This window comes from Puma concolor, chromosome B4, assembly GCF_028749965.1.
Source record: "Puma concolor isolate L17-30 chromosome B4, mPumCon1.1.hap2, whole genome shotgun sequence".
In the NCBI taxonomy this organism is placed as follows: Eukaryota; Metazoa; Chordata; class Mammalia; order Carnivora; family Felidae; genus Puma; species Puma concolor.
In genome coordinates this window covers 36,028,686-36,045,931 of record NC_141673.1, presented here as the reverse complement: position 1 = coordinate 36,045,931, position 17,246 = coordinate 36,028,686, and the positions used below count along the sequence as shown (strand labels likewise).

At 35.2% G+C, this 17,246-nt stretch overlaps 1 long non-coding RNA gene across 1 annotated transcript in view; it reads left to right on the top strand.

Moving 5' to 3' along the window:
* The window catches only part of LOC147579014 (uncharacterized), a 236,871-nt gene extending 219,678 nt beyond the window's left edge, over positions 1–17,193 (top strand). The window contains exon 3 of the long non-coding RNA XR_015253119.1: positions 15,221–17,193. This is a non-coding gene — a long non-coding RNA (uncharacterized LOC147579014). The remainder of the gene's footprint in view (positions 1–15,220) is intronic.
* Positions 17,194–17,246: the final 53 nt, after the last annotated feature.

Sequence of the window (17,246 nt, the reverse complement as noted above, 5' to 3'; positions counted from 1 at the left end):
AAGAGAAAATAATTACATACAAGGAAAACCCTATAAGGGTATCAGCTGATGTTTCAGCAGAATCTATGCAGGCCAGAGGGAGTGGCATGATATATTCAAAGTGCTAAAAGGAAAAAAAGAAACAAAACAAAACAAACACCCTGCAACCAAGGATACCCTATCTCACAGTTATCATTCAGAATAGAAGGAGAGATAGAGTTTCCCAGAAAAGCAAAAGTTAAAATGGTTCATCACCACTAAACCAGCTTTACAAAAATGTTAAAGGAACTCTGAGTACAAAGAAAAGGCCATAAAAGTAAGAAAATTATGAAAGGAAGAATTTCCAGAGATAAGTGCAAACATATAATAAGGGTAGTAAATTAATCACATACAAAGCCAGTATGGATACTAAAACACAAAAGTAGCAAAAATCACTTATATCTACAAAAAGCAGTCAAGACATACACAAACAAATGTAAAATATGACATCCTATACCTAAAATGTGGAGAGAGGGAGAGTAAAATTTAGTGCTTTTAGAATGTGTTCAAACTTAAAAGACCTTTAACTTAATATAGACTGCTATAGACATATGATATATGAACCTAATGGTAACCAGAAATCAGAAACCTATAATAGATAAACACATTAAGAAAAGAGAGAAAAAGAAGCCAAACATAACACTAAAGAAAGCTGTAAAACCACAAGAAAGACACCAAGAGGAGGATAAAGGAACAGAGAAGAATTAACAAACAATAGGAAAACAAATAAAAAAATGGCAGTAAGTATATACCTATCAATAATTACTTCAAATGTAAATGTACCAAATTCTTCAATCAAAAGACGTAGGTGAATGGAAACCAATTTGACAATAAATTTGATATATTAAAAAAAAAAGATGTAGGTGACTAAAGGTATCAAAAACAAGACTCATCTGTATGCTGACTACAATAAACTCACTTCAGACCTAATGATATCCGCAGACTGAAAGTGAAGGGCTAGGAAAAAAAAATACACCATGCAAATGGAAGTGAAAGAAATATCAGACAAAATAGACTTTAAAACAAAGACTGCAACGAGACAAAGAAGTTCACTACATAATGAAAAGAAACAAGTAGATAAAACAATTGTACATATCTATGCACCCAACAAAGAGGCACTAAAATACATAAAACAATTATTAACAGACATAGGAAGAAAATGATGGTAAACAATAATAGCAGGGGACTTTAAGACCACGCTTACATCAATAGATAAAGACAAAAAACAAGTAAACAGATACTTTAAACAACACATTAGACCAGATGGACAGATAGATCTCAAAACAGCAGACAACACACTATTTTCAAGATCAAATGGAACATTCTCCAGGACATCTTACATGGTAGGCTATAAAATAAGACTTAATAAATTTAAGAAGACTGAAGTCCTATCAAAATCTTTTCTGACAAAAATAGTATAAAACTAGAAATCAATTACAAAAAATAATCTGGAAAATACATGGGGACAAATAAAAATAAAAACACAGCCCTCAAAATCTTTGGGAGGCAGAAAATAGAGTTTTATGAGGGAAGTTTATTGCAATACAGGCCTACTCAAGAAATGAGAAAAATCTCAAAAAACTAACCTTACCTGAAAGAGCTAGAAAAAGAACAAGAGAAGCTAGTAGAAGGAAAGAAAAATAAAGATTAGAGCAAAAGCAAATGAAATAGAGATGTGAAACAAACAATAGAAAAAAGCAAAGAAACTAGGAGCTAATTCTTTGACAAAATTAATAAATAACCCAGAGAAACAAGAAAAAAAAAGGACTCAAATAAAGGAAATCAGAAATGAAGGATGAGAAGTAACAACCAACACCACAGAAACACAAAGAATTATAAGAAAATACTATAAAAATCATATTCCAACAAATTGTAAAAGAAATGGATACATTCCTAGAAATATACAATCTCCCAAATTGAATCAAGATAATACAGAAAATTTTAACAGATTACTACTAATGAAATTAAATCAGTAATTCAAAAATTCCCAACAAACAAAAGTTCAGGAACAGACAACTTTACCATTGAATTCCACCAAACATTTAAGGAAGAGTTAATACATACTTTTCTCAAAACATTTCAGAAGATAGAAGAAGGTAAAATTGAAAAACTCATTCTATGAGACCAGCATTTGTCTGATATCAAAACCAAAAGACATTACAAACAAACAGACAAAAAACACTACAGGTCAATATCTCTAATGAACATAGATGAAAAAAATTCTCAACAGAATATTAGCAAACAGAACTCAATAATACATTAAAAAAATCATTCATCATGACCAACTAGGATTTTTTCCAGGGATGTGAGGTCATTAAATATTCACAAATCAATGTGATGCAACAAGAGGAAGGAAAAAAATACATATTTCAATAGATACAGAAAAAAATATTTGACAAAATCCAACACTGCTTATAATATTTACAGGGAACATACCTCAACATAATAAAGGCCATATATGAAAAACTCACAGCTAACATCATACTCAGTGGTGACAGCCTATGAACATTTCCTCTAAGATCAGGAATAAGATAAAGATGTTCACTCTCACTACTTTTATTCAACATAGTATTGGAAGTCCTAGCCACAGCAACCAGATGATAAAAATAAAAGACATCCAGATTGGTAAAAGCCAATCTGGTAAAAGCCCTGAAGATGTCACCAAAAATCTATTAAAACTGATGAATTAATTAAGTGCAGGTGCAGGATATAAAATTAATACACAGAAATTGGTTGTGTAAAATAAAGTTGCAAAAAGGATATTAAGAAAACAATCCCATTTACCACTATATGCCTAGGAAAAAAAATTTAACCAAGGAGGTAAAAGATTTGTATATGCAAACTATAAAAACTGATGAAAGAAATTAAAAGACTAACACAAATGGATAGTCTACACTCGTGAATTAGAAGAATTAATATAGTTAAAATGTCCATATTATCCAAAGCAATCTACAGATTCAATGTAATTTCTATCAAAATTTGAATGGCATTGGGGAGCCTGGGTGGCTCAGTTGGTTGAGCGTCCAACTCTTCAGCTCAGGTCATGATCATGAGATTGGGGCCCAGATTGAGCTCTGTGGTAAACATGGAGCTTGCTTGGGATTCTCTCTGCCACCCCCGTCAAATTAAATAAATAAACATTTTAAAAATTCCAATGGCATTTATCACAAAAGTACAACCAATAGTCCCAAACTTTGTATGGAACCACAAAGGACTCAAAATAGCCAAAGCAATCTTGAGAAAGATTAACTATAAAGCTATAGTAATCAAAACAGTATGGTACTAGTACAAAAATTGGCATGTAAACCAATGAGACACAATAGTGAGCCCAGAAATAAACCCATGCTTATGTGATCAATTAATCTATAGCAAAGGAAGCAAAAATATACAACAGATAAAAGACAGTCTCTTTAACACATGATGCTAGGAAAACTGGACAGCTAAATGCAAAAGAATGAATCTGAGCCACTTTCTTATAATGTAAAGAAAAACAGAATGGAATAAAACCTAAATGTGAGACATGAAACTATAAAACTCTTAGAAAAAAAAAAAAAACTAAGCAGTAATTCCTTTGACATCAGCCATTTCTAGACATGTCTCCTCAGGCAAAGGAAACAAAAACAAAAATAAACTATCAGGACCACAAAAAATTAAAAGCTTTTGCACAGCAAAGGAAACCATCAATAAAATGAAAGGTAACCTACTGAATGGGTGAAGATATTTGCAAATGATATATCTGATGAGAGGTTAATATTTAAAATACAGGAAGGACTTCTACAATTCAACATAATAATTTTTTTAAAACGGGAGCAGAAGACCTGGATATTTTTGTAAAAAAGACATGCATGCAGATGGCCAATAGACACATGAGAAGATGCTCCACATCATTAATCATCAGAGAAATGCAAATCAAAGGTACAATGAGATATTACCTTACACCAATCAGAATGGGTAGAATAAAAATAAAGAAAAGAAATAACAAGTGTTGTCAAGGACATAGAGAAAATGGAACCTTTGTGCACTGTTGGTGGGAATATAAATTGGTGCAGTCACTGTGGAAAACAATATGGAAGTTTCTCAAAAAATTAAAAATAGAAATACCATATGATCCATTAATTCCACTACTTGCTATTCACCTAAAGAAAAATGCTAAATCAAAAAGATACACATATCCCTATGTTTACTGCAATATTATATATAATAGTCCAGATATGTAAGTGACCCAAATGTTCATTGATAGATGAATGGATAAAGAAAACATGGTGTGTCCTGTGACTTTGCTGAATTCATGTATCAGTTCTAGCAGACTTTTGGTGGATTCTGTTGGGTTTTTCATGTATAATGTCATTTGCAAAAAGTGAAAGCTTGATTTCATCTTTGCCAATTTTGATGCCTTTGATTTCCTTTTGTTGTCTGATTGCTGATGCTAGCACTTCTGACACTATGTTGAACAACAGCGGTGAGAGTGGACATCCTTGTTGTGTTCCTGATCTCAGGGAGAAAGCTCTCAGTTTTGAGGGTGATATTAGCTGTGGGCTTTTCATAAATGGCTTTTATGATGTTTAAGTATGTTCCTTCTATCCCGACTTTCATGAAGGTTTTTATTAAGAAAGGATGCTGAATTCTGTCAAATGCTTTTTCTGCATCGATTGACAGGATCATATGGTTCTTTTCTTTTATTAATGTGATGTATCACATTGATTGATTTGTGAATGTTGAACCCGCCCTGCAGCCCAGGAATGAATCCCACTTGATCATGGTGCATAATAATTTTTTTTTTTTTTTTTGCTGTTGAATTCGATTTGCTAGTATCTTATTGAGAATTTTTGCATCCATATTCATCAGGGATATTGGCCTGTAGTTCTCTTTTTTTGCTGGGTCTCTGGTTTAGGAATCAAAGCAATGCTGGCTTCATAGAATGAGTCTGGAAGTTTTTCTTCCCTTTCTATTTTTTGGAACAGCTTGAGAAGGATAGGTATTATCTCTGCTTTAAATGTCTGGTAGAATTCCCCTGGAAAGCCATCTGGTCCTGGACTCTATTTGCTGGGAGATTTTTGGTAACTGATTCAATTTCTTTGCTGGTTATGGGTCTGTTCAAGTTTTCTATTTCTTCCTGTTTGAGTCTTGGAAGTGTGTGGGTGATTAGAAATTTGACCATTTCTTCCAGGTTGTCCAGTTTGTTGGCATATAATTTTTCATAGTATTCCCTGATAATTGCTTGTATTTCTTAGTGATTGGTTGTAATAATTCCATTTTCATTCATGATTTTATCTATTTGGGTCATCTCCCTTTTCTTTTTGAGAAGCCTGGCTAAAGGTTTATCAATTTTATTTTTTTCAAAAAAACAACTCTTGGTTTCAATGATCTGCTCTACAGTTTTTTTAGATTCTATATTATTTATTTCTGCTCTGATCTTTATTATTTCTCTTCTGCTGCTGGGTTTGGGGTGTCTTTGCTATTCTCCTTCTATTTCCTTTAGGTGTGCTGTTAGATTTTGTATTTGGTATTTTTCTTGTTTCTTGAGATACAGGCCTGGACAGAAATCAGTTGCATTCTTATACACTAATACTGAAGCAACAGAAAGACAAATAAAGAAACTGATCCCATTCACAATTGCACCAAGAAGCATAAAATACCTAGGAATAAACCTAACCAAAAATGTAAAAGATCCGTATGCTGAAAACTATAGAAAGCTTATGAAGGAAATTGAAGAAGATATAAAGAAATGCAAAAACATTCCGTGCTCATGGGTTGGAAGAATAATATTGTTAAAATGTCAATACTAACCAAAGCAATCTACACATTCAATGCAATCCGAATCAAAATTGCACCAGCATTCTTCTCGAAGTCACAACAAGCAATCCTAAAATTTGTATGGAACCACAAAAGGCCCCGAATAGACAAAGTAATTTTGAAGAAGACCAAAGTGGGAGGCATCACAATCCCAGACTTTAGCCTCTACTACAAAGCTGTAATCATCAAGACAGCATGGTATTGGCACAAAAACAGACACATAGACCAATGGAATGGAATAGAAACCCCAGAACTAGACCCACAAAAGTATGGCCAAATAATCTTTGACAAAGCAGGAAAGAACATCCAATGGAAAAAAGACAGTCTCTTTAACAAATGGTGCTGGGAGAACTGGACAGCAACATGCAGAAGGATGAAACTAGACCACACTCTTACACCATTCACAAAAACAAACTCCAATAGACAGGAAATCACCAAAACCCTAGAGGAGAAAGCAGGATAAAACCTCTCTGACCTCAGCCGCAGCAATTTCTCACTTGATACATCCCCAAAGGCAAGGGAATTAAAAGCAAAAATGAACTATTGGGACCTCATCAAGATAAAAACCTTCTGCACCGCAAAGGAAACAATCAACAAAACTAAAAGGCAACCAACAGAATCGGAAAAGATATTTGCAAATGACATATCGGATAAAGGGCTAGTATCCAAAATCTATAAAGAGCTCACCAAACTCGAAAAACAAAAATACACCCGAAAAACAAATAATCCAGTGAAGACATGGGCAGAAAACATGAATAGACACTTCTCTAAAGAAGACATCCAGATGGCCAACAGGCACATGAAAAGATGCTCAACGTCGCTCCTTATCAGGGAAATACAAATCAAAACCACGCTCAGATACCACCTCACTCCAGTCAGAGTAGCTAAAATGAACAAATCAGGAGACTATAGATGCTGGCGAGGATGTGGAGAAATGGGAACCCTCTTGCACTGTTGGTGGGAATGCAAACTGGTGCAGCCAGTCTGGAAAACAGTGTGGAGGTTCTTCAAAAAATTAAAAATAGATCTATCCTATGACCCAGCAATAGCACTGCCAGGAATTTACCCAAGGGATACAGTAGTGCTGATGCATAGGGTCACTTGTACCCCAATGTTTATAGCAGCACTTTCAACAATAGCTAAATTATGGAAAGAGCCTCAATGTCCATCAACTGATGAATGGATAAAGAAATTGTGGTTTATATACACAATGGAATGCTATGTGGCAATGAGAAAGAATGAAATATGGCCTTTTGTAGCGATGTGGATGGAACTGGAGAGTGTTATGCTAAGTGAAATAAGTCATACAGAGAAAGACAGATACCATATGGTTTCATTCTTATGTGGATCCTGAGAAACTTACCAGAATCCCATGGGGGAGGGGAAGGAAAAAAAAAAAGGTTAGAGAGGGAGGGGGCCAAAACATAAGAGACTCTTAAAAACTGAGAACTGAGGGTTGATGGGGGTGGTGGTAGGGAGTGGAGGGTGGGTGATGGGTATTGAGGAGGGCACCTGTTGGGATGAGTACTGGGTGTTGTATGGAAACCAATTTGACAATAAATTTCATATTTATAAATAAATAAACAAACAAACAAACCTTGAAGAAATAAAAAAAAGAAAAGAAAACTTTGTGTGTAAACACACAGACATATATACACACACACAGTGGAATACTACTCAGTCATAAGACAAGTATGAGATCATCCCATTTGTGACAACATGATAAACCTAGAGGATATTATGCTAAGTGAAATAAGTCAGAGAAAGACATATAACATATGATTTCATTTATATGTGGAATCTCAAAAACAAGACCCATACAGAGAGCTGATAGTTGCCCAAGGGGAGGGAGTGGGGGATAGACCAAATGGGTGAAAACAAGTAGGAGATACAGGCTGCTAGTTATGGAGTGAATACATCATGTGGATAAAAGGTGCACTTTACTCAATGGTAGTTTAATATACTCAATGGTAGGAAATATACTCAATGGTAGTTTAATAGAATTGTATCATGGCGGACGGTAGCTATACTTGTGGTGAGTATAACATAATGTATACTCTTGTTCAATGACTAGTTTGTACACCTGAAACTAATGTAACATTGTGTGTCAACTTCAATAAAATACACAAAGGTGGGGGCTAGGTGCCTCTGTCTGTTAAACATCTGACTTAGGTTCAGGTCATGATCTTGAGGTTCGTGGGTTTGACCCTCATATCAGGTTCTGTGCTGACTGCTCTATTTCTCTCAAAAATAAATAAACATTAAAACAATATACAAAAATACAAAGGGAACAAGGATAAAATCTAAAAGGAGTAGTTGTCTTGAATGAAGTGGACCTTCACTGATTACCTAAAATGGCAGATCATAATCAACAATAAACTGATAACAAAACAGCAAAGTATATCTTGAAGTTACTAAAATTCAAGTACAGAGTCTTATAAGCATTTAGTTTTAAGAACCCAGCTATAGTAGGAAGAAAAACTATTTTGGCCATGACTTCTCCAAAAGCAATGGAAAGTGCCAGAAAGTTATTAAATATCTGCAACAGAAGTAGTTGTCAGAGTGAGGTCTGTGCTCCTTAGAGGGCTCTAAAAACTTTCGGTGGCTTATAAGGTCAAGTGTTTTGTTTGTTTTTTAAAGTTTATTTATTTTTGAGGGGGTGGAGAGGGCATGCACCTGTATGAGAGGGAGGAACAGACAGGGAACCCAACCAGGCTCTGCATTGACAGTACAGAGTCTGACATGGGGCTCGATCTCATGAACCATGAGATCATGACCCGAGCTGAAATCACAAGTTGGATGCTTAATCAACTGAGCTACCCAGGTGCCCCTAAGATCAATTGTTTTTGGGTTTTTTTTTATAGATATATTAAGATATCAATTCTTTTTTTTTTCATTTTCTATGACTGCATAAAAGAGATTTTGAGAGACTATGTGACATAGGATATTGCAAGAGATTGCAGAAGTGGAGAGGAGTGTCCATTCATTTTCTATTAAACTGAATATTCAATAGATTTGCAAGAGTTTAAAATGATGTGGTCAGAAAAGATGTTTGATGCAATGTTAATCTTCTTAAATTTATTCATACCTGTTTTGTGGTCTTACAGTATGTACTGTTGAGAATATTCCATGTATGCTTGAGAGGGTTTTATTTCTTGAATTAACAACCTTGAGTCAGACATTTCAATTTTCTAAACTCTGGTTGCTTTATTTATAAAATAAGCAATGTGCTATGGTTTTATAATTCCCAACACCACCCTCTCTGTGATTCTAAGTGGGGTTCCCTCTCTTGCCAGTACTGTCAGAATTTCTCTTCTGCAATTCATTCTCCCAGAGCATTTTAAGTGAGGGCTTCAGCAAATTAATGCATTTCCTCTTCTAGTTACATTTGCATTTCAAATGAGGACTACTGTAGAGATTTATGTTTGGTAATCCTTCCCCAAAACCCACACTATCCAGAAATATAGAAAACGGTGGCCAAATAAGTGGAGGACATATTCTGGACATATTTAATATTTATTATACAGCAGGCATTCTGCTAGATAGTGCGGTTATCTACAAAGGATATAGCAAGCAGCTAAACAAAGGGATAGCAAAGGTATAGCATAGAAGAAAAAGGTGCTTAACAGAACAGGCTAAGATAAATGTTACCAGAAGCATATACAGAAATAAGTAAAGCTTATTGCCAGGGATTTGTGGGAGTTTCTCAGAAAACCAAATGACTAAAGGACATGTCCTAATTTCTAATAAGAAGAAGAAGAATATTTTATCCTAAGGAAGAGAAATATTAAAATTCTTTTCCTAACATCTAGCTTCTCCAAATAGAAGTCTTTGTATATATCCCTAACATTCCAACCAAATATTGATAGCTTGGTGATTCATTCATTCTACAAACATATGAAATATCCAAAGAATATCAAGAAAAGTAGAGCAAAACATCTTTATCTTCAAAAAGATCTCAATTGTCTATTTTTCAAAGTCACTTTACTCTTACATATCTAACATTTCTTCTGGTGAGTAATTGTGCCTGATGTTTTGTTTCCTCAACTCAATTTTCTTTCTGGCTCACTTCATCAGAATTGAGAAAGTACTTTTCCAAACTCTCATAAACTGCTGTTCATTTTTAAATATCACCCCCTCCCATCTTATATATTTTCTCTAGGTGTGTTTTAAAGAGTGAAGAGCCACGTTCAAATTCCAGATTTGTCAGCTGCATGCTAGGGAAACTTGGGCCAGCTGCTCAATTATTCTGAACATTCAATGCTTTATAAATTATAGGCACTGTATGTAAATTTTCAGCACAATACTTGGTACATAGTAGACATAACAATAACTAGATCAGTTCTCTACATGTAATGTGAAGGTTGCCTGCTCTCTCATACCACTGCAAGGTAGAGAATATACTCTGCCTCTACAGCTCCCAGTCACTGGTAATCTAATTAGTGTTGAGGTAAATTCCTGTCAGGTTTTCCTGCTCCAAACTGAAAGATAGGGGAGAACTATGCAGCCTGATTCTGCCTAATCCTGTGTTCTTTTAACATTTTTTTATTATTACATCTGGAACTCAACTTTTGCAATTAAACATCATAAATGCATTGCCATTGTCAAATACTCTTTGGTTTTCCCATTTAAAAAAAAAAATGGCTGTGAAGAAAATAGCCTCTTGTGTCTCACGCATGAATTGAAGAAGACCAAAGGATATCAGATAAATATTCATAATATCAAGTCTTCCTCCAAAGGTCACTTCCTCTCTTGAACCTTTCTTTGACCTAGATTCCTACCATTCTCCTCCTGTATTAAACATAAGTTCAATTTTATAGTCTTCACAGATATTTTCAGTACCTTCTTACCTCCTAGAAGAAAGCAAACTACGGACTTTGTGAGTGATGCACACTGGCATTTGGCAATTTACTTAAATACCAATTTGATTTGTGGAGCTTACTCATTTTTGCAGGAAACATACAGTTCAGCAAGTAAAAGTCAGAATTATTTTCCGTATCACATGGATCTGACCACGTAAGATGAAAATAAAAGCAGCAAATGTGTTCATTAATTAATGGGGCTTAGGATGGTGCACGCCTCCCTTAGCCTGAAATGAGATCATGCGTTTCCCTTGAGATATGATCAAGTGACTTTCTGAATAAGGATAAAAGTGTTATTTTTCTATCAGCTCTATTTTATAATTCTAGTAAAAGGCTATCAAATTTTACTCATGATATTTTTAAACCTATTTAATAGTCCCAGTACTATTCTATGTTAATGACATAGTTTTACTAGGAATTGAAGTTGGGCTCAAAGGAGTATAATTTCCAAGGGCATATTTCAGAGTACTTCATAAGTTATTTTATTCGTTCGGTCTCACTTTATTGGCCTCTTTAATATATTGGCTGTATTATAGTACAAGGCTCACAGTAGATCCAAACTCTTCTCGCAAAGACCCTGTGTTTATATTTACTATGCTTTAATTCAAGGTGCCCTAAACATATTAAGGGTCCTGGTGGTTCAAATGACAATGTGAAAATTCCAAGGTTATTTGAGAAGGCAATTGATGTTACTATAGGGAAGAATAGCAGTTGCAAATACATATTATTATACATTTATTTAAATATTATTTTAGACCAGGTCCATAATGAATTATCCACATTTCCAAGTCCATAAAGCTCTAAAAACTAAAGGACTTGCTTTTACTTTTCAATTTTTTTGTTTGATGCCAAAATTCATTTAGCAGCTAAACCTGACACAAATAGAAACGAGGCTATTATCAAATTTTTATTTATCCCACTTAATATGAATGCTCCTATGTTTTGCTATAGATATATTAATGTAGAGAATATCGTCCAAGACTTTTCTGGGTATTACATAGTAAGTGGTATATATGTCATACTAAATTTAAAAATTAGTGTAGGATAGTACGCATAAAGACTAATATACATGTGTATTAGTTTTCTAGAGCTGTCATAACAAAATACCATAGACTGAGTGGCTTAAACAACAAAAGCTTATTTTCTGGATGCTAGAAGGCTAAGACCAAGGTGTTGGAAGATTTGGTTTCTTCTGAGACCTGTCTCCTTGGCTTGCAGATAACTGCCCTCTCACTAGACCTTCACATAGTCTTTTTATTGGGCACGTTTGCCCTTTTTTTCTGTATGGCCCAACCTCTTCTTCTTATAAGGATATCAGTCAAATTGGATTAGGGCCCATCCTAGGGGCATAATATTAATTTAATCACTTCTTTAGAAACCTTATCTCCAAACACATTAACATTCTTAGGTATTAGGGCTTCAACATATAAATTTTAAGGGGACACAATTCAGCCCATAGCAACATGTACAGTTTGGTAAAAGTTTCACACACACACCATTGCTGGCACCACAGAACCCCCCTGTGTTCCCTTCTAGTCACCATCCATGCACCACCAAGGGGAATCTATGCTGACTTATATTTGCATAGATTAAATATTTTTTTCTCTTGTATTTTATATTAATGGAATAATATATGCTCCTGTGTTTGGCTTCTTTCAATTAGCTTCACACACAATGACTTGTATAGCTGTAGATGGTTTATTCAGATTATTTACAATAATTGATTTTACTGGTAAATCGGTTGTTCAATTTACCACTAATGAGCATTTGGACAGTTTCCAGTTTGGAGCTACTGTAAATGACACTGCTATGAACTTTCTTTAACATGTCTTTTAATGAATACTGTCAAAGAGCAGAAATGTTGGGCATAGGGTACCCTTATGTTCAGCTCTAGTAAATCTGCTACACTGTGTTTCAAAGTTGCCAGACAACTTGAAACTACCATTGAACAATATCATGCATGTGGTGTCTATTTCATAATGAAGGATACTATAATTCAGACTATAGGAAATCAAAGATGTCATAGGGAGAGAGAGAATGGGAACCTCCAAAACAGTTATTGATGATTTTAAGAAGTAATACATACATTAGATTAGAATGCATAGTACTATTATCCTAACACTAAGAAGGATAAAAATGAACATTGTTGTCTTTTATAACACTTAACTTAATGAACACGAACAATAGCTATTGGTTTTAAATGATCAGAGATCAGAAATAAAAGAAAGAAATTCCCGACTCAAGGGGCAATGTTTAGACCATATTATAACTGATTACCAAATAAAATTTTAAGGCAATCTTTCTTCCAGGAACAAAATGATTTTAAAGCAAAATTTTAGTGCCCGGTGGCTCAGTTGGTTAAGCATCTGACTTTGGCTCAGGTCATGATCTCACCATTCCCAAGTTCAAGCCCAATGTTGGGCTCTGTGCTGACAGCTCAGAGCCTGGAGCCGGTTTCAGATGCTGTGTCTCCCTCTCTCTGCCCCTCCCCTACTTGTACTCTGTCTCTTTCTGTGTGTGTGTGTGTGTGTGTGTGTGTGTGTGTGTGTATGTCTCAAATAAACAAACATTAAAAAATAAATTAAATAAAATTTTAAAATGTTGTGATGATTTCTTAAGAATCCAAATATATCACTACCCTCCAAACTTTGAAGAGTGTTCATGAAAATGAGGGTGCTTGTCACTTCTCCATTTGCTCTCAATTCGTTCCCTGAACTTCTCCCAACCTAATTTGCATTGATAGTTACTGAATCCCTTAAATTATCTTTCCAAGGATCATTTACTAACACGGTTCTAGTTGGATTAAGCCAATAGAAACACCATAAGGAGTTTGGAGAACTCAAAGAAAGCAAATGATTAGCAGTCAATTTCTACTCCATTTTTCCAATTCCCATCAGGCAGCTTCCACCATAGTTCCAATTTCCACTGGTTGGACGTGACTCTGGTCATATTGTTAGGTAGAAGCTAGACATGAGCAGTGGAAGGACCACCCCAAGATAGAGTCCCAAGTCTTTGAAGGAGAATAATAGAGGCACAAGCTTTGAAGGGGGATTATAGAGGCAAGGACGGTGATAAAACAAACAAACACTGCACATTATAAGCTGAAGAGTTCAACATCCTAACCTTGTGGCTTCCAAGACCTTGGGTCTGACAAATCAAGAGCCACAGGTGCAGAGAATGTATTCTCCTCTTCCACCTCTGCCCCAGGGTAACCCCTAGACTAATGATAATGCATTTGCATTGTGGGAACAGACCCAACTGATGAAGAAAGGTTGCCATGACAGTTCCAGTACAAACCTTGCAGGATCAACACTCTCCCAAACCTGGTGGGAAGAGTTTCCCAAAAGATTGGAAGCAGCCTCCATTAGATACCACCATACTGTAGGTCCCCACTCCTCCCAGCCCAGAGACACCCAATAATATCCAAATCCAAAACAACCTAGGGGATAGTTTCATCTCAGGAGCCTGCACACTCTCTCACCCGGAGTGTGTACTTTCACTTTAACAAACTACTTTGTGTTTGCTACTTTCCATCTGGCTCTCTTAATTCTGAGCATGGATATTTACATATATCTTCTTGTGAGAGATCCAAGGACCCAGACCTCCATTCATACAATACAGACTGTCTCACCTGTAATCATCCTTGTTTCTTTTTGATTCAAATCCAAAGGTGATCATGGTCATCTACTCTTAGTAATTTGGGGTTGCCTCACCATCCTTTGTTTGGCTTCCTAGCTCTTCTATTTCCTTGTAATTAATTCACTCTATTGAACTACGTAGGACGAGCTGTTTTGCTAGTTAAACCCTTACCTTTACAGTCTTAGTACTAGCTAGTGGTTCCACTAGCAGTGGTTCCAGACTCTCATTGTGGAGTTCTGGGTTGTATTGCTCTCCTTATGGAGACTGATCATGTAACAGCTCTTTCTTTTTTTCCTAAAGGAAAATGTAATGCTAGTAATCTATGACATGCAAATGCATCAGGATTTTTATATCATCACATATCACTTTTGAGATAAAATCCCAATTTAGGAAAATCTTTGAGATCTCAAGTATTGGCTGGCTGCTTCTAACAATTGTGAAGAGCTTTATAAAAGACAAAAATAGGGGTGCCTGGGTGGCTCAGTCGGTTGAGCGTCCGACTTCGGCTCAGGTCATGATCTCACAGTCTGTGAGTTCGAGCCCCGTGTCAGGCTCTGTGCTGACAGCTCAGAGCCTGGAGACTGTTTCAGATTCTGTGTCTCCCTCTCTCTCTGCCCCTCCCCTGTTCACGCTCTGTCTCCCTCTGTCTCAAAAATAAATAAATGTTAAAAAAAAATTTTTAAAAAAAGACAAAAATAGGCTCAGGTTTTTAAGCAGGCTTTTAAATGGTCATCTCAAGAAATCAGAAAACGACAGAGTTCCCATTATACCTTAAATACGTATCTTATTTTGTAATAGTTATAAGGCAGGCATGGCTAAAAGTCTGACCCAAAATCTAATTAGGCTGATTACAGAATTAAAACATAAATCAAATGCATAATACTGCCATGTTTTTATTTTTATATTAGGATTTGGGCATTGCTTTGGAAGAGTGGAACTGGGGATCAGAAAAACTGGAAAGACAAATCTGAAGAGAGTTCAGCCTTCAATTTTTGCCCAACCTTACTCACCAGAAGAACCCTTCCTTCACTCTCCAAGGAGACTAGCCTTTCTTTTCTTAAAACTTTGCAATAAGGTTATCTGAGATGTTTATTTACAAGAAAATACCTATTATGCTCAACTTTATACCATTTGTTGCTTCAAGATTGGCAATTAGAAGAACATTGGAAGAAATTTTGATGAAATTTTGAAGAAATTTTGATGACTCTTACAACTCTTCTTTGATTAGATATTAAAATGTATTTATTGGTTCAGATCTGTGGAGTTGATAAATGGAAATCATTTATCATAGGCATTTATGATAGGCTTGCAGAAAGTATATGCTAAAAAATCAAAAGGTACCAACTAGTGTCTTACTTATGATAGAAGATATTCATCTAAATATGTGGCTTTTTTAAAAGCTAATTAAGCACTTGTTTAAAAATAAACTGGTATTTTACTTGATATATTGTAAAAAAAATTTTGAGTCCATGTTTTTATGAAAGTTGAAATTATTATTAGTCATTTGTCATATTAACTATAATTTTAACTTATGCTAAGGAGACTGGGAAATAGAAAGGTTGAAGGATTTTACAGTGGCACACATGATCAATGATCTTTAAGGTCTCATTTTCCATAATGTTCTATTGTTTATATCCTGGCAGGTTCTGTTTCTGTATATCTATATTATGATGAAAATGTATGTGATTCACCTATGAATCCTGTTCCAACAGAATTAACTTATTCCTCTAAGATTCATGAGATTAGGAATTATGTTGGTGTTTATATCTTCCATTTTATTCAGCATTCCTTTTTACATAACATTAGCAATTTGTAGTGGTCATTCTGTTTTCTGCTATTTCCAGTTTTCCTCCATCATGGCGCAGAGTAGGAGTAAACTTCTTTACCTCTTAAAGTTAGGCATGACTGTGAGTTGCTTAGATGATGAAAAGTCATCAGAAGCACCTGAAAGTATCATCCCTGGGACATCTAACTTTTTCTCTGTCAGAGTAAACAGAGATGCTGTTCATGGTCTCTAAATGTGGACAAAAAGAAGCACAGTCCTTTCTTGAAGATATAGCATTGTTTTAATCCCCTGAGATTTTGGGGTTGTCTGTTAAAAAACAGTTTTGGGGGTTGTCTGTTAACCAGTACAGTACTTTTTAATCCTGTCTTAATCATGGCATCTTTTCTTCATTTAAAGATATGCCAGATGGTAACACTTGAAGTGGCTGTTCTGGTGAAAGGGCTGAAGGGCTTGATTGTTCAGGATCCATTAGTCCATCCACTCCTATGAGCTGAGCTGTCTAGGGCCATCCCTCTGGCTCCATCAAAACTCAGTTGAGCACAGTTTAAAAACTGAGTCAGATATCAGGAGACTTTGGCTTAATCACATCTAATCACATCGTATCTTTATTAAATATTTTATTCTTTTAAAAATATCTCAAATTTATTTTCTTACAGGATATATGTACTGCAGGTGTAATTCTTAAATCCTATCTCATATTGGTTGTAGGATAAGATTTGAAATGAGGGATGAAAAATATTTGGTTTGGCGTTATGACTTTGTGGGTGTGTATGTGTGTTTTAAGAAATACAGTAAAAATATATAATGAGATGGTACCTTTATGGTTTCTGATCAAATGTATTTTCTGATTCATAAAGCACTATGAGAATATAAAGTTATTATTTTAATTAAGATAATGCATTTAGAGAAAACAAGTTTAAGACTATTTTTTAAGATGATGGGCTCTGAGCTCTTAGCTCCAATCTGGGAAAAGGAAACTGAATGACTTGGCTTTTTTCCCCCTTAATGTGCACAAAAAGACTAAAACGGCTGGGCAGCATTAGGAAGGGTAGGAAACTAACACAAAACATAAGCTTATCCTACTGTGAAATTATTGTGAGGCCCCATCTGCAATATTCTATAGTGTGATTGCTAGAGAAATGAAAGAT